The sequence below is a fragment of the Thalia democratica genome, chromosome 2, assembly GCF_965202585.1.
Source record: "Thalia democratica chromosome 2, ktThaDemo2.hap1.1, whole genome shotgun sequence".
Taxonomy (NCBI): Eukaryota; Metazoa; Chordata; class Thaliacea; order Salpida; family Salpidae; genus Thalia; species Thalia democratica.
Window position 1 is genome coordinate 46,891,424 of NC_139166.1, and position 17,766 is coordinate 46,909,189.

Consider the following 17,766-nt stretch of genomic DNA (forward strand, 5'->3'; position numbering starts at 1 on the left):
ATATCAGTAGATGAGTTTAATTTTAATAATAAAAAACTTTTTAGTTAAATCAGTTTATGTTCCTTCCCTTACTGCAAAACACAATCGTTTTAATGTTTAAATTAATTGTTCATTAGATTCTCTTCATCATTGTTTAATTAGTGAATAGGAATTATGTTTTAGAACACCAAGTTATTTTTCTTGTAAAGGCTAACGAAGAAAATACTATGAAATTGAAATGTTGTCCGTTAGCTAGTTTAAATCGTTTTTGGACACACTTAGCACACCCTTTAGAATTGAAAAGCAGCAACCTTTAAGGGTTTGAAAAGCTGTATATTTGACAAGAGTTCAAACGCAGCACATTGAGAGTTTTTGGAACAAGCTTAAAGCTTGCTGTAAAAAATGGAGAGATTTAGAAACATTGAGCTTATTTGAAAGGAGATTTCCAAGAGTAATACAACTTTATCTTATATTTGAAATTCAACTAGTACGTTGATCGAAAGTTCTTTCTTTTAATGTTCTAAATTATACTGTTTTTATTTATTCGTTTGATGAACGAGTTCTTATTAAGTAAAAACTTCGTATGTCCTGAAAATTTGTTTATTGTATAAATTTCACATAATTTTTTTTTACAATGTATAAAACAAAACTTTAAATTTAAGTCAAAATAATTTTTTACATTTAAATTAAAACTAAGTTGTTACATGCTTTTTAGTTAAACAAATTATAAAAGTATTCTGTTTGAGGCCATAACGACTCGAGGAAACTTTTTAGATTTTTTAAAACGAATCTTTAAAATATAAATTTTATACCACTTAAATAGATTAATGTTTTAATACATACTAAAAGTATATTTACAATTTATTTATTTCTGTACTTTTTCTTATTTGATATGTTCTTGAAAAATGGAGTAACGGAAATTTTAAAGATACAAAAAAACTATCTATTGGTTAAAAACTCCGTTATAAAGATTCATTCACATAAAAATATAGTTAAAAAACTCTGAAAAAGTTTTAAGAAGATTGGTTAAAAATACTAAGGGCAAGATACATTTTTTAAGTAAGTAGTATTTTTTTGCCTTTTTAATTTACGCCTTTTATAAGAAACCTACTAAACTCGACGACTTTATTGCTTATTTATATACTAAAAGTTGCTTTAAATTCTGTTAAACGGTAAAATGTGTCTGATAGCTATGGTAAGTTTCTAGAAAATAAGATCAATTTGTAAAAAATAAGATAGGTCTCCTATGGCCTTAATTAGCACGCCTAATGGGCCCGTAAATCAAAAAGCTGCGTTCCGCGAGATACAAAAGCTAAGAACATACTTCTTAAACAATTGTTAAAAATTTTTTGCAGTAAACTTTTAGAATAAGGCTCTAAGTCTAATAGTCATTCTTAATTTTATTTATTGCTTCCTTTATCATACTTTTGATTAAGAAGTACAGTTTAATATTAATTGATACAAATATTTCAAATTAATTTTGGCCCGTGGTAGAAATTTTTCTATATCTATGTTTTTTATATCAACCTTTTCTAGGAAAATTAACCTGCGACCTATAAAAGGCTGTTGACTCCTGATGTATATATGAAAAGTCTATCAACTGCAAATCTAAAGCGCTTCTGATTGGCTAATACTTTTTTTATCAATAAATTAATCTAATGCTTCAACTTGTAACTATGCATTTAAAGTATCTAGTAAGTTTCTTTATGACGTTTTCACCAAACTGTTATCCATAACATATTTTGAAACAAAAATATAAAAACAAACTTCAATTAGTGTTTTTATACTTTCATTGCATTACAATTATAAAAATGAATATGTCAAGAGGTCAAAAGTCTTCGGATTTTCTGGATCAAATCATGAAACGAATGGACGAGACAATTGGGTCGATCGGCGCATCTAAAAAAGTTCATAAAGTTGAAGAACTTCCTCAGGAGGGACCTGAAGATCGTGAAAAGCTTGTTCTTAGGTTCTATCGTTTCGAAGGCCCAATTGTTGACTGTGCGAACGATGAGGAGCTCTTAAAGAAGTTTGAAAGAAGGTGCGAGTGGAAGGTTACTCTCCCTTCAGCTCTTCAAAACGATGAAGTTAAGGAAAACATCAAAAAAGAAAAAGTCAAGTCTGATGAGATTATGTTTACTATGGACGAAGTTTTAAAGCCGTGGTCGAAGGCGAGCATGGAGAAGATGCGAATGATGAAGGAAAGAGAGCAGGCGGAGGTGTCGCGGCTTTGCAGGCCGGATTACGGGTGCGACCCGGAAATCAAGACAACGCAGAGCAGGTTCCTTTCAGACGCGGAACTTATCAAGCCGTGCGCGAGCACCATGCAAAAGAAGCGGGTCTCAAAGTACTCTAAACCCGAGGAAGCAGGGAACAAGAAAGCTGTGCAAAAAGAAGCAGTTTCTTCAAAAACTCCGAATATTGCAAAGCGTAACATTTGCGGTTTCAACAGGAGCAAAAAAAGCCTTCGGGAGTTCGTTGCCAGCAAGAGTGGGTTTAAAAAGTTCAACACCAACAGTAGCAAAGCTTGCAACAATTTAAAAGCTCCTTCTACTGTGAAAAGGCAGCTGGCTTACAAAAACTTTCAGTTGCCATTCGGCAAACAATGTTCCGAGCAAGAAGACCATGAAAGGGCTTACAAAAAACGTCGTTTTGTCGTAGAACAGCACAGTCTGAACAAGCAGATGACGAAATATACAAGCGATCAAAACCCAAGCATGCTTGATTTCACTTACCGGACGAAAACGAGGCCTAGCTGTTTCAAACCACAAAAACGAAAATGTGAATGGTTAGAAGAAAGAGCTGATAAAAAGCGTGCTACTAAAAATAAGTTCAATTCCCAAGCAAATGTCAAACAAGCTTCTACAAAACCGATTGATGCAAAATATGAGAAGAGTTTGAAAAGGTTTATGGACAACACTAAAGCAAATTTGGTCAAAGACCAGAAATCCTCGACAAAATTGATCAGATTTGTTCCTCTGACCAATTCTCGCAGGCAAAAATTTAAGTCTCGTTCAGAAATATCTAGTTAGTTAAAGAACGTTTTTTATTTCTTTAAAGTTGTTTAAGAAGTTAGAATATTTTTTTATTTACTGAAACTTAAAGTTTTTATAATAGTTAAGTATAAATATTTCAATTAGCAAAGTTGATTACTTTTTTAGCCTTTTTTATTTGATCTTACTTTAGATTTCTACCTTTTGTTTTTAAAATTTTCTCTTAAAAAAAAAAATTATAAATGGTAAGCAGTTGTTGTAAGTAGTTTTTGAGTTGACAAATTTTTAGAAAACATAAACTATTGGTGTTTTAATGTTGTGTCAGGTTTATAACATTTAGTTTATTGCATTATTTTCACGTTAATTTTTTTTAAATTAAAATTTTATATTTTAGCGTCAGGTTTTTAAATTCCAGGTTTGTTAAGTAATGTTTTTTGATTTTAATGTCAGTTTGAGATACCAGGGTTTTAAATAACAATTTTTAAAATTACTGTCAGGTTTAATATACAAGGTTTTTTTTAAGGAAATACTTTTAAAAATGAGTTTTAGGTAATTTTTCAACTCAGGTAAAGTCAGGTAAATTCAGGTGGTGAGGTTTACAACTTTGAAATACATGTAAGGTGTTTCAAAGCTGTAAAAAGTGCACACTTAATAACAACTGAAAATTACAAAGTATGTATCAACTAACTTAAATAATTTTCATTTGATATTATTTCCTTCACGTGGTCCTCGCTGTAAGTAGAGTGTTAGCAACATGAACTAAAACATCAAATCAAAGTGGTTAATGTTTTTGGACTTGTTTCTAACATTTGAAACTAAAGTGCACATAAATTTGTTTTATATTATTAAAGAAGAAAGTTTAAACATGAAACTTCTTAAAGTGTGATTTGAACAAAAAAGATACTAATTATGATATGGAAATTTGAAATATATCTATGGTATTGAAATTCGGGAAACTATAGTTTAGGTTATGATTTTTGAGCATAGATGGTTAAAAATTTTTAAAGTTTTTATTTGGTTCTTTTACAAACGCTTGAAAAACATGCTTTCAAATCTAATTTAAACTTTTATACTAATTTTCAAAATACAATCCCACTTTTCGGTAGTTGTGTTATTTTATGATTTCAGTTAAACATTTGTTTTTTATTCATGTACAGCAAAAACTAACTTTACAGTATTTATAAAATTGACAAATTCTATTGAATAACCAACTAGTTTGTATAATCTGTAATAGGTACCTCTTAATAAACTTTTACTTTTCCTTATTTAAATATTATACAATTGTATCTAAAGGTACAGAAACCTGTCCACGGTTTTTTGTTGAACTAACTTTAGTTTAGTTTAATATATTTGCTGTACTTTTTGCAATTACTAAAAATGTATTTAAATTATGGAAATTGTTAGTAAATTATCTTTAGTGTTATTGTTGACATAGTATAGTATGTGCTAAAATGTATTTAAATTATTACTTAGTACAATAATATGTTTGAAGTACTGTGTTGGTTCTTTAAGTAAATTCTAACTAAAAACTTTTTAACCATATTAAAATAATTTTAATAGTTTGATTTTCTTTTAGCTTCTGTTAATTATTTTTAACCAGTAAGCTAAAATTAAAGACTTAGTGATACGCACAGAAACTAAAAAAAAACGTGTTTTAACAACTTTCAACAGCTGTAAAAGTAACCTCACTACAGTTACTAAAATAGGTTTTAAGATTTTTTATTAACGAAACTTTAGTGTTATAAAAGAAGACATTAAAAACAAATAAAAACAAATTATACAGTAATCTTCCTTTATTGTACCAACATATGTTTCTGTGTGTTGATTCGTTAACACACAGAAACACATGTTGGTACAACAAAGGAAGATTACTGTATAATTTGTTTTTATTTATATTCCAGTGAACTTGTTTCACTAGGATCTTTTGTTAGCAAACGATTAAATCTATATTTTGAACAGACATAAAATACAGTACTTATTATTTTTAACTATAATTTTTAATACTTTTTGTATGGTATTTAGTAGTACATAGTATAGATTATTAACATAATTGTTTTATAAAAACATGTTTTGTACAAAATAGTGAAGTAAAAAGCCATCATTATCGAAGTTATAGAAAATAAAATTCTATGTTTAAAAAGTTAAAAATAACAAACAAATTAGACAGAAATTTTAGTGAGAATTTAAAAGTTAGAACGATCAATAAAGTATCACCATATCGAAACAAAAGACTTACTGCTCGGCTATTGATATAATGGAGCGAAACTGATAAAATTAAAATTTTGAAGCGATAGTTTTAGTTTTAAAAAATAGTATTTATGTCGAACAAAAAAGATTATTTTCGAAAAAAAAATTAGCAGTTAATTTTTAATTCATTGTTTAATTAGTTGTTCTTAATAGTTGGTTGCCTTTTGCCTTGACTAACCTCACATACTTGCTGAAGTTTTGGCTCGTCAAGAAGCCCTTTTCTTTATTGCTTTATTTAGTTTATTAATTCTGAATTTACAAACAATTTTTTTTTTGTAACTAAAACTAGATTTTTTAACTCCTTTTGAGCTTTGAATTAAGTTATGTGTTTTGATAATCTTGAAATAAATTCTAGTATGTTTTGATTAGAAGGTATCTATTTAAAATTTAAGTTTTCTGATTTCAAACTTAATACATTTTGTATTCGTTAAGCTATAATATGAGTTTTATATATCGTTAACTTGAAATTACCCATGGCTATTATTTTAACTTAATTTTTAACAAGAATTTGCAAATTTATTAAAATTTCTAAAATAAGTTGTATAGCTTGTGTGATTAAAATTTGTAAACACAAACTTGTTGTAGTATTTTAGATTTTGGTTAACAAATTGAATAGTAGAATTAATTTTCTTGTTTAAATAAGGCGTATTTAGTTATTCAATATTTTGCTAGAAAGTTTTTTAAAGTATAAAAAGTTATATACCACTCCGACAAGTGGCATTTAAATCCCGTGTCAAGACTTTTGATTCAACTAAATTAACAAAGATAAACGATAACTCATTCAAACTTTTCTTTTTAAACTGGAACGTGTTCAGCCTCTTTTGAATAACATCAGTGGCGTAGCGTGGTATTTTGGTCAGGGGGTGCGCAAAGTTTTTTCTCAAAAAATCCTCTAAATTAAAACTTTTGTAATTAACTATAAAAAACTTTTTATAAGTAATATAATTGAAATAAATTTATTAAGTAAAATAAGTTCGTTAACTGTTTAAAAAAAATATTTATATATTACAAAATTAAACAATTAAATAAAAGTATAAATTTCATTAGAATTACTTATACTTGCAAAAATGTAAACTTACTAAATAAAAATTGTTTTTATAACTTATAGTAAATTTTATATCTTTAAAAAATAATATATTCAATGAAACAAAAGTATCTGTTTTATTTACGAAAAAAATATCAATCTCTTTAATATACAATACAACAGTGATAACAACACCTCATTGCACATAATTTCAATAAAATTACACAGAAGTTAAAATAGACCAACTTTATAACTGTTATTACAGTTTATTACAACTTTGTAAAATAGTTAAAAGTATAAATTTTAAGTTTAAATAATTTAATTTGTTTAAAATAAAAATCACAAACAAAGTTTATTTCTCATAGGCCGACACGCTTATCTTGTATGTTTACAAAATAAAGTTCAGAAAACTAGCAGTAGTCTTAACAATGTAGCATAAAAAAAAATTGTAAAATTGTTTAATTTTTCTTTAAGCGTGACGTATTTTTGTAAACTTTTTGTAAAAAAATAATCTGCCATAAGGTTATACTACAGCGGTGCGCTATATTAATTGCGTGCTTTTTGAGTCTAAATTCTTATGAAGTTAATGAACTAATAAAATTTTTCCTTATGGAGTTTTTCATCAACATCGGTGCGCATTTGCAATTACGCACCGAATCAGTATATTGAGTAATAACATGTACTTTCCTAACTTGTCACTAATTGGTATTCAAAATTTCGTTTAACTTTTTGAATACTAGATAAACATAATTGAAAAAAGGCAAATTAAGCAGAAAAAATAAACTTTAAAGGATAAAGATATTACATTCTTTTTTTTACATTTTTTTTTGGGTGGCACGCATGCGCCAGTGTCCCTCCCCACGCTACGCCCCTGAATAACATGATAAAAATTTATACTTTTAAAGTAAAATAAAAAAAAATATTGATACATTAAACATAGGTTTTATAAAGCGAAAGTAATTTCCTGCAGTAATTTTCAATATTTCCAAAGTAAACTAAAATAAAAACTATGTTGTTTGAAAAATTTTTTTTGGCTGTTTAGCTTTTATCAAAAGCAACTAAAGAATTTTTATCAAAGTAAATTAACGTGTAAGGTTAATTAGTATTCAATAACAAAGTCTGCAGAAGAACTTGAATAGGATCTCACATTTAATATTACTTAATTTATTAAAAATCAAAAAAAAATATCGACGAAAGTCTATCAGAGCAAAAAGTTTTGACTTTGTTGAGCCGTGAGACAAGCTAAATTAGCATTACGTTTTGATGATACTTTAATTCTTAAAATGTAGTCTTTTATGTTAAAGTTGCTGTTGACTCAGTTAATATGAGTGTATTCTGCGATACTAAACTTGTTATATTTTTTTCACTTTTTTGATAAAAGTATTAAAACCAAGGTTATAATTAAAAAAAAAAGATACGTGTATTTATTTAGTTTCTGAATTAAGCTAAGCGAATTGTTCTGGGTCACAAATCATCCACTATTACAGGTTTATAGCAATATTCTAAACTCCGTCCCTATTATTTGTTATTAAAACTTTTCCAAAATATTATTTAAAAAAACTATTACTTATATAAATAACAAATTAGATTTAATCAATTTTAAGAATGGGTTATGTATTAAATGTGTTTATATATCTATATACCTATAATTTTTTTAAATTTAGAAACACAATCAAAAGTGAGTAACCTTTTATAATCAAAAACCCTAAATACAAAAACATTAGTGCAGATAACAATTGATTTTACAGCTTAAAAAATTTTTATACTTTTGAAGTAACACAAAAAAAAGATGAATTATTTTCTGTCTCATCTTCTTCAATTGCAGTTGTATATAGTGTGTTGAAGTTTATACCACTGCGATAAAAATCATATTACTAAACGTTTAGGAGGACTGTTTATTAGGATGTTTATAAAAAATGACCTTTCAATTCTCACCTCAAAGAAGTTTATCAAAAAATACTTTGTGTACAATTTAAGATGATATGAATAAACTTTCTTAAGGTCTTTCTGGGTTTCAGTAAATAAATCAAATGACTCGTTTATTGTAAGTATCACACTCAAGATATCACAAACAACAAAGTATGTTTTAGTTATATATATGCAGAATAACATTAAAGGGTATTTTGGTAAAGATCAAAAAGGTTTCTAGCACGTACATTTACAATTACAATCTTAGTTATAAGTTCGCAAGAGCGGTAAAATGCCAAAATTATAAAATAATCTATAAAGTATGTACAAATGTGGATTATTCGTTAAAGTTGTTCTTGTTAATAAATATTTTGAGAGTTTTCAATTTTTTTTTTAAGAAAAAGCTTAATGAAAGTTTATTTAGGTTATTTAAAGTTTTACAGAAGTAGTTTTATAGTGTAAAATTTTTCTGAGATGAGAGTTCAAAGGTCGCTTTTTTATAAGCGACCTAATAAACATTCCTCCGAAGTTTTTAGCATTATAATCTTTCATCACCTTGACATCAAGTTTAACTCACTTTATATAACTACAATTAAAATAAAAATTTAATTATTTATATATAAGGACAGTTAGGCAAATGTATATCTTTAACTACATAAAATGTTTAAAAAAAAAGTAAATAAATATTAAAAATTGTTAACGAAAAAATAATTAAAACTAATCAAACTTAAAAAAACTAGGCACCACTAGTGGTTAAATTAGGAAAATGTTGAGATAGTTGTTTACAGTAATAGGGCGTTATGTGTTTGTGCTTGACTTTTTGTATTTCTTCTATCAGTAGTTGAGGATACAACCGACCTCCTTCTACTTGTGCATCTGTTACAACAAAATTAATTTAACTGCAATTGTAGTAAAAAAAATTGATTCAAAAAGTATATATGTGTATGTAAAGTTTATAGTCCATTAAAAAACTCTAAAAAGATAGAAAAGTTGAAAAGTAAAGATTTTTTATTAAACTTTAAATGTTTACAGACTACCAAAAAAATATTTCCGCTAATTAAACTACAAATTTATAGATATTTAAAATGTATATAAATATATACAATATTCTTAGCTTAAATTAGCTTCTGAAGAAGATAAGAGCAAGCTACTAACTTGTAACTTATGTTTCTTTCAACATACTTAAATTTTTATCATATTCTTTTTAGTGTTGCATTAAAGTTGTCCGTTGTTTAAACTGTATTGATCTAAATAGAGAAATCAACATTGGAATTTGTCTATACTTATTAGCTATGTTTCAAACTCAGAATATACGGAAATTGCATTCGTTTGACTATTTTGCATGAGTTATTTTTTGTAACACTACAAAAATTGATTAATATAACATCAAACAAACGCTAACCTTTAACTGAAACTTGAAACTCTGTGCTCGGATCATCCATATGAATAAGCAAGCTTGAATGCATTTCTTCAAGTGTGCTTTGTATAAATCTTGGTCATAATATTTGTTGAAACACTGTTCCTTTTTATTTAGCTAGAGTTAAAAGTTGATTTTATTTAAAAAAAAAAATTTTCTTATCTGCCTGTGTTATCATCTTCATTTATGGTTTATAATAAAATAGTTTATCTAATCTAGCCTAAATATAGTTCTAAATAATTACTCAAAATACTTTAACTACATACTTTTTTTACTAAAACTTTAAACACAAGCTTTTCAATCAAATGTTAAGAAACTTATTTGTAAAGATTTCATTTAACTATTAAAATACCACGACATGAAAGAGTTAATTAAATGAACATTACATACACAATATACAAAAACAAATTAAAAAAATTCGTGTTAGCAGCTAGCCATGACACTCCTTATTTGGTCATCGCGGTCATCACTGTCATTAAGCCGGGTGAGAAGATCATTGCACAGTTTGTGTAAAACATCATCCACGTGTAAGCTCGTACCACAAACGTTAATAAATATGCACATTTTATTTAAGTTTTATCATTGAAAATCATGGTAAAATATAAACTTAAAAAATTTAGAAATAACAGTAACATCATTTTTCTTAAACGAAAATAATCTTTTGATCTGTGTTGAAATAACTTGATTAAATAAAATTTATTTTTTTTTAAATAAAAAAAACCAGTTCACGCTTTATAACAAAAAATGTTGGCAATTTAATGTAGTTTAGAACTTGGCATGCCTCTTTATGCAGTTTTAGAACTTACAAGGTTTTAGAAATGTTATTAAAGTGAACAAATTTATTTGTGAAAACGTCTATTTTTGCAAAAACTCAACATAGATAACGGAAAAAATAACCTTTTAAAAATTTTGACTGTAGTAATTCGGGTTGTTTTATTCTCGTCTATAAGCACGGATTTAAGCAGAGTAAGGCATTTGGCAAAAATGGGGTAGGTTGGTTGTTGGTTGCTAGGTAACATGTTGCTACGTAGATGCGCCCACAAAGTAGCAATAGCGATGCTTCGCAACGCCCCAGCCACTCTTCCGGCACTCCACACCATATTAGTTTAATAAACGACAAAAAACACGCTCAAAATATTAAGTCCTAAGACTTGGTGCACGAAGAACCTTTCGAATATCGAGTCAAACGTAAGCGATATACCTTATACCTCTCGGATACCTTATAATGTAAGCGACATTTGGCGATATCATGTAGCTTTCGATGCTTTCTACATAATTTGATGAAATTTTTCTAAAAAAAATAGCTTTAGGTAAGCACAGAGGAACTTAAATTACTTTTTATTAACAAAGGCTGTCTTTGAAAACACTTTGTTTTTACTAAACGAATAAGATAAAGTTAATGTAAGCTAGAGTAAAATAAGTACCTGTAAATATCATATGTAATTTAAATTTTTTTAATTTTTTTATCTAACTATTTATAAACTTTTCAAAAATAGTAAAATAATTAATTTTCCATTCTCCGTCATCACCAGCTTTCATTATGAAATTTGACAGTAAAGTGAACAAGCTCAATCTCAAATGAACATCTTTGTCTGTTTGTAAATTTACTTTCAAAATCGGAATGACTTCCTCTAAAACCTCTCCTACTACACATTCTGTTTAAAATATAATTTATTTTATTGACCATATTTTATTGTGCAAAAATAAAAACACTTAAAAAGTACAATATACTCTAATAAATACCAAACCACAACTTGAAAAACATTATTAACCTGCTCTATCAAGTAATGTGTTAAAAACGCGTTGTTCGATTGAGTCGTTGGTCCAACTCGTGTAGGAACCCTGCATTGAATCGAGCATTTGTTTGGTGTGCAATTTCAACAGGTCACGTGTTTCGTTACACTCAATGCATTGAATAAATTTTGTATATTTTCTTCACACTGTTAGTTTTAAAACATGTGATCGTTTTGTTGAGAAATAGTTATAAATAGTATTTTTTGATGCACAAAACTAAAGTTGTTTTATGAAGGTACTTTTTTAGATATTGCTATAAGCGAGCAAATCATATAATATCTTACATGAACTAAACTAAGTTACAAAAAGACAATTGGAGTATACTTTTGTTTAAGTCTTACTGAAACATATGGTAAACACAAAATTTAAACTAACAATTTGGTGAACTTGATCATTGGTTGTCAAAGACATGCAAGTAATTATTAAATAGAACAAATCGTAGCTGATTTCACGAATTCTGCTTCTGCAAGTTGTCATGAGAGCTTTGTAACATCTTAATATTGGTTGGGGGTAGTGAGGCTATGATGTTCAAAAATATTAAATAAAAATACAAAACTAAATTTTGGTCATTCACTTTTCTTATACCTATTTACTAATATATAATACAGATTATAATACCTTACAAAACATTATATTTATTTTCAATTTACCTTTTTATAATTAAAATTCAAAATTTGTTCATGTTAAAAATATCAAATTAAGTTACAAAAAAACATCTCTATTTTAAAGAATAACCATAAATACTTAACAATTTAGATATATAAAAAACTGTATATACTTAAAAAAATTTCTAATTTGAAAATTAGGGTTGCCATGTTTTTAAACAAAGAAATAAAATAAACTAGCCAGAGTAACCGGAAACTGACTTGAGACAGACTGAGCCTAATAGACAAACTTAGGAAAAAAAAGTATTGTGCTTCTGACGTCTTTTACTTTTAACTAAGGATTTTATACTATTAATAACTTAAACTTCACAAGAGTATGACTGTCAATATATGTAAAAAACGCTGTATGAATAGAAATTCTATAATACGTACCTTTATAAAAGCATGTAAAAACTTAAAATTTCATGCACTAAAGATATTTCAAATTGTACACCAGGGTTTCTTAAACTCTCTTCATTGGGCCATTTTAAAAATATTTAAGGGCTATTGCCCTATTTCTCAAAAAAAATTATGGATAATACGCTTAAGACCCTTTTTTTTCAACATCAACTCCAGATTATCTAGTACAAGTTTCAAACTATGGTCTTATGGCCCCCTACATTTCTGAAACAGCCCATTTTGGGAAGTCCTAGTCTAGTACAAGTTTCAAAACTACCCTTAAAAACGCCTGAGACTCTTTATCTTCACAATCACCTCTAGAATATATAGTATAAGTTACCTTTAAAAACGGTTAAAACTCTTTTTTGCTCTTTACCGTCTACTCCAGAATATCTAGTATAAGTTTTAAAACTACCCTTAAACACTTCGCAATCACCTCCAGAACATATAGTATAAGTTACCCTTAAATACGCATAAGACTTTTTTTTGCGCTTCACCACCAGCTTAAAAATATTTAAGATAAGTTTCAAACTATGGCCTCATGGCACCCCTCTGGCTCCTTTGCAACTTACGGCTCCCTAAAATTCTAAAGTTGCCCCAAAAGGGCCATATGGCCTACTTTGGGAAACACTGGTGTATATGGTAAGTTGGGAATAAGCATATTCATACAACAGTACTATATTTCAAAAAGTTTATTAAAATTAACTATTAATGTTTGTCTAATAAAATTAAAATATACAACAATAAAAATTAAACGGTTTACTATCATTTCTAACTCGCTATCATTTCTAACCCGATCATTTCTAACCAGATCGTTTCTAACCCGATCAGTTCTAACCCGATCAATCCTAACCCGATCATTTCTTACCCGATCATTTCTAACCAAATCACTTCTAACCCGATCACTTCTAACCCGATCTTTTCTAATAAGATAATTTTTAACCCGAACGTTTCTAGCCCAATTTAACCAAATTATTTCTAACCCGATCGTTTCTAACCCGATCTAACCCGAAAATTATTAATCCTTTCTTTATTAATATGGTTATTTGTTATTTTTTTAAATTAGGGATTCGTTTTAAAGACAAACTAGTCTGAACATTTTTTTTTATGAACTTTAGTTTGTTTTGTTTAAAATAAAATTTAATATTCAGATAACTTTCGTTAAAATTTAGTTTTTGATATTTGTTGCCATTGGAAGTTTGTTGTCTTACGCTAGACCCAGGCATCAAAATCTGGGCCACTTAAACTTAATGACCCATAACAAAAAGACGAAAATTTATATACCTTAAAATAAAAAAGTCTTCTATATTCTAAAGATTAAATATTAAGTTTTATTAGTTGTCAATGTAAGAAATATAATGAGTATTGCAGCAGTTAAAAACTATTCTGTACTTTTTCTTTGAAGAGATTCTATATGGTTAAAAAATATTTTTTAAGTATAGAGACCAAATTGGCAAGTTGCATTCAAAATTAGGGCGAATTTATATGAAATAAAACTTTTCAAGAGTGTTAATATCAGTATAAATGAAATTTAGAATAATATAGTAAATATAATTTAGTAATCGTAGTTAGTGTGGTGGTTTCATTTAAAATTATCATCATTAAATTCTAAGTTCTTAAAACGAAATTGTATACTGTTAAATACAAAGTCAAAAGTAGAGGTAGACGTTTTTTTAATATTTAGAACCTGTCATTTACTAAGATATTAATTTAATTTCTTCTTTTAGCAAATGGTAAATTCTATCTAAAGATTAAATAAGAAATGTTAAATAATAATCTTAACTCTAAAAGTTAAGTGTCGAAAACTTTTTGTTTTCATTTTTTTCTTTTTTCTTTTAAAATATGATGTATTTAGAGCAAAATAAGTTTATATTTTTAATAAAAATTTAAAAGTTTTAAAAGTTTAAAATTATAAAAACATTTTCTCACGATTAATAGTAAAATCTTCTTTATAATTTTCTTGATATCTTTTAAAAATTATTGTTTCACAGGTTTTCAAAAACACAAAAACTTTATGTTATTTAGCGATCATTAAATATGAAATATAATTATGAGTTATTAGATTAATTTATATATCTTGAAAACTTATAATGAAATAATAAAAATAGTTTGTATTTTGAAACCTATTATGTAGGCTTAAATTTCTAATGAGGAAAAACTCATGAAATTATAGAAATTTTGAGATGCAAAATAAAAACACCGAGAATAAAGTCAATAGACTTCAATCTGGCTTCACTGTAATGAATAAAAAGTAAATATTTTACGTGTAATAATCGTCTGAAAAAATAGTTGATTTAAGGAAACAAAGAACTTGATGGAGTTTTTATAAACTTATGCTCCTAGTTATACTTAGTTTATCTATAATTTATTTGTTATTCTATTTCAAAATGTTTTTTTAGTACTTATTTTGTTTTTACTTACGTTATTTCATCTGTTCATAATAAAGTAACTTTTACAGAAATGTTTGTCAACTAAAGTACTAATTTAAGTCGTAATTGAAACATTTCGTATATTATATAAATTTAAGTGAAGGTTTTAAATAAGATTACCTAGGCGAGATTTAATAACCCTCGGACTTGTTATACAAATAAACATGTCTGTTTAAATATTGGTGACTTTTTTTGTTCTAGGACAGGGGTCGGCAGGCAGTTGGTGCTCGCGGGCCAAAATTCAAGTTCCCAAAATCTTCGCGGGCCGCAGTTTTAGTTTTAGTGACGTTTGAATGTTATTTTGGTTTTAGTTTTAGTCACTCTACAGAAAATATTACTTTTAATTACTTTATTATTTATAAATGACTTTTAGCTACAAATAGTTTAAATTTTAATTATAACTAGTTATTTGAATAAGTTTACATTGACTAATATACTTAAGTTTTAGTAAAGTACTAACTTTCTTAAACACATAATAATCTAAACTAAATGTTTTTTATATTTTACTTACAACCTAACTATCTTTAATAATCGAGCTTGAAAAACATTTTTTGTAAACTTTTGTACATTTTGTATACTATGAACTACTTTTTAATATTTTAAAAAATTATTATTTGAAAATAGTTTTTTGTTTGTAAAATTTTTCGTTTTCATTAAAAAAAAAAATAGTAGTTACTTAATTAAATAAAACTAATACCTATTTGTATTATAGAAAAGGTAAAACAACTTCTATATTATAATTAATGGACAAATACTTTAATAAAATACATTATTAGTAATTAACTAGTTTTTACATGGTTGTCACTTTAAAAGCAAAAAACGTCTGAGTTATATTAAACCAGCTTAAGTTTATTAAAGTTAGAAAAGATAAAAATTGCTGTTAATCAAGGTTAAATACCTAACTAAAATATCATCATTAAAAAATACACAATATTTAAGAAGACAAGAAAAAAAAACAATTAGTGGGCTACACTACAGACATAAAAATATTCTAAGATCTCGAATATTTATTTAAACTGTTGTGTTAAATGCTTAACACAACCCTGAGTTGTTAAAAAATATCTTTAATAGGTCTAAAAAAATCTGATTTTTTCAAATTTTTGAAACTAGCCTGTGTGTTTGGCAACGCTGTTTAAAATAAAATTCAGAAAATAAAGAAATAATAAAGTTTATTAACAGTAAATTAACAACATTGAAAAAAATTCATTATAAGTCAGCTTAAATGAACAATTAAGTTATTTAAACATTTTTACAAAAGTATAAAATTTTATTAAGCCATTAATGAAGTAGAATAAATTTATTAGGCATTATAGCAAACTTTATCTGCATTAAAAATATTGCATTTAAAAAGAGTGAATGTGAAATATAAGACGAGCTACAAGAATTAAAAAACGTTTGTAAGAATTTTTCAGAGAAACAAAAAAAAATTAAAAATCGCTTAAGTCTGTTCCAACAAAGCACATGATTATTTTCAGAAACTACAGACTGATCAGTTAAATTTTTAAAGGCAATTTATAACGTAGCAAAACTAACTACTAAAAGAAGTTACCCTTTAGTGTTTTAAACTTTTTTAAAGAACTTGGGTAGCAAAATTTTGTTGTTTAGTTCTTTAATGATAACAAGAAGTCGTATATAGGAAATGTCATAAGGTTATAAAGCCGCATAAATCAAATTAGGACTTTAATAAATCTGTTAAAATGAGAGTACTGATACAACAAAAATTGTTCATTTAATTTTAGATTCTACTAAAATACCAACGTTCTACTAGAGGTGTTTTTACTAACTTTGACGTTTTAGAAAATTTTCTAGGTTTAGTTCAATGCAAAACACAACAATAGGCAAAAACATTTTAAAAGCAAAGGTGCGATGCACCAACATAAAGATTTTAAAAGTGAAATTTTTTGCTTCTATTATCAGTATAAAATAAAATTAAATAACATCACAACATTTAAAAATACTGTCAAGCTACTTTAGATGTGTTTTTTAATAAAAAAATATTTTTATGGTAGATTTATGTGTCAAAACGAAAATTCACTACTTTACATGTATAAAACGTTTAAAATTCAAAGTTTTTTCAAAAAATTTTCAAATTCAGACTTTTCTTGATTTTTTAAAGCATAAATTTTCAAATTCAAAGCCTTTCCGGGTTTCAAGTTTTTTAGCAACACTGATTGTTCACGCCTATGTGTATACAATTATTTAAATAATATTTTAAATTGTATCAGCTGCAATATTTTAAATTTAACATATATTATAATGAAAACGAACACTGTAGATCAAACAAAACATGTATCATTAGTTTAATTTGTCATTCTTTAAAGTAAAAAATCCAGCTTGAGTGACAAAAAACTAGCCTGATATTTTAGTATACAAAAGGCAATTCAATCCAAAACTAAAAAAATAATAAATTAGCCTTAGATTTGAAGTCTTCGAATAGTCATAGTCTGAGTGTTTTGCAATGTTTAGTTGTTTATTTGCTTGAACTTGAACTACTTTGATTAACAATGTACAAACTTAATAAATTTACCATCCAAAATTTAGTTTGTATCAAATAGCTATTTCCAAAAAACAGCAACTGTGTATATCAGTATGCAACGCATAAAAATTAACTTAATCTGCAAAAACTTGTTTGTAAAATTAAAATATACACCAGACAAAAACTATTTTAATTTATGTCTTAAATATTGTTTATAATAAGGTTGTACACAATTAGATATTACATGTAGAAACAACAATCGTAAAAAGTTACGCATATACTAACCTTAATCTAACTTAGTTATTTAATAGAATGTTGTTTGAAATATGAGCACCTTTGTACATTGGTGTGCATAGGAATTTATTTAAATTGCACAGAAAACTTCTAAAAAATTTAACAGTGGCAAAATCAAAATAAAATAAATTCTAATTCTTAAAACTATGTAATACTAACTGT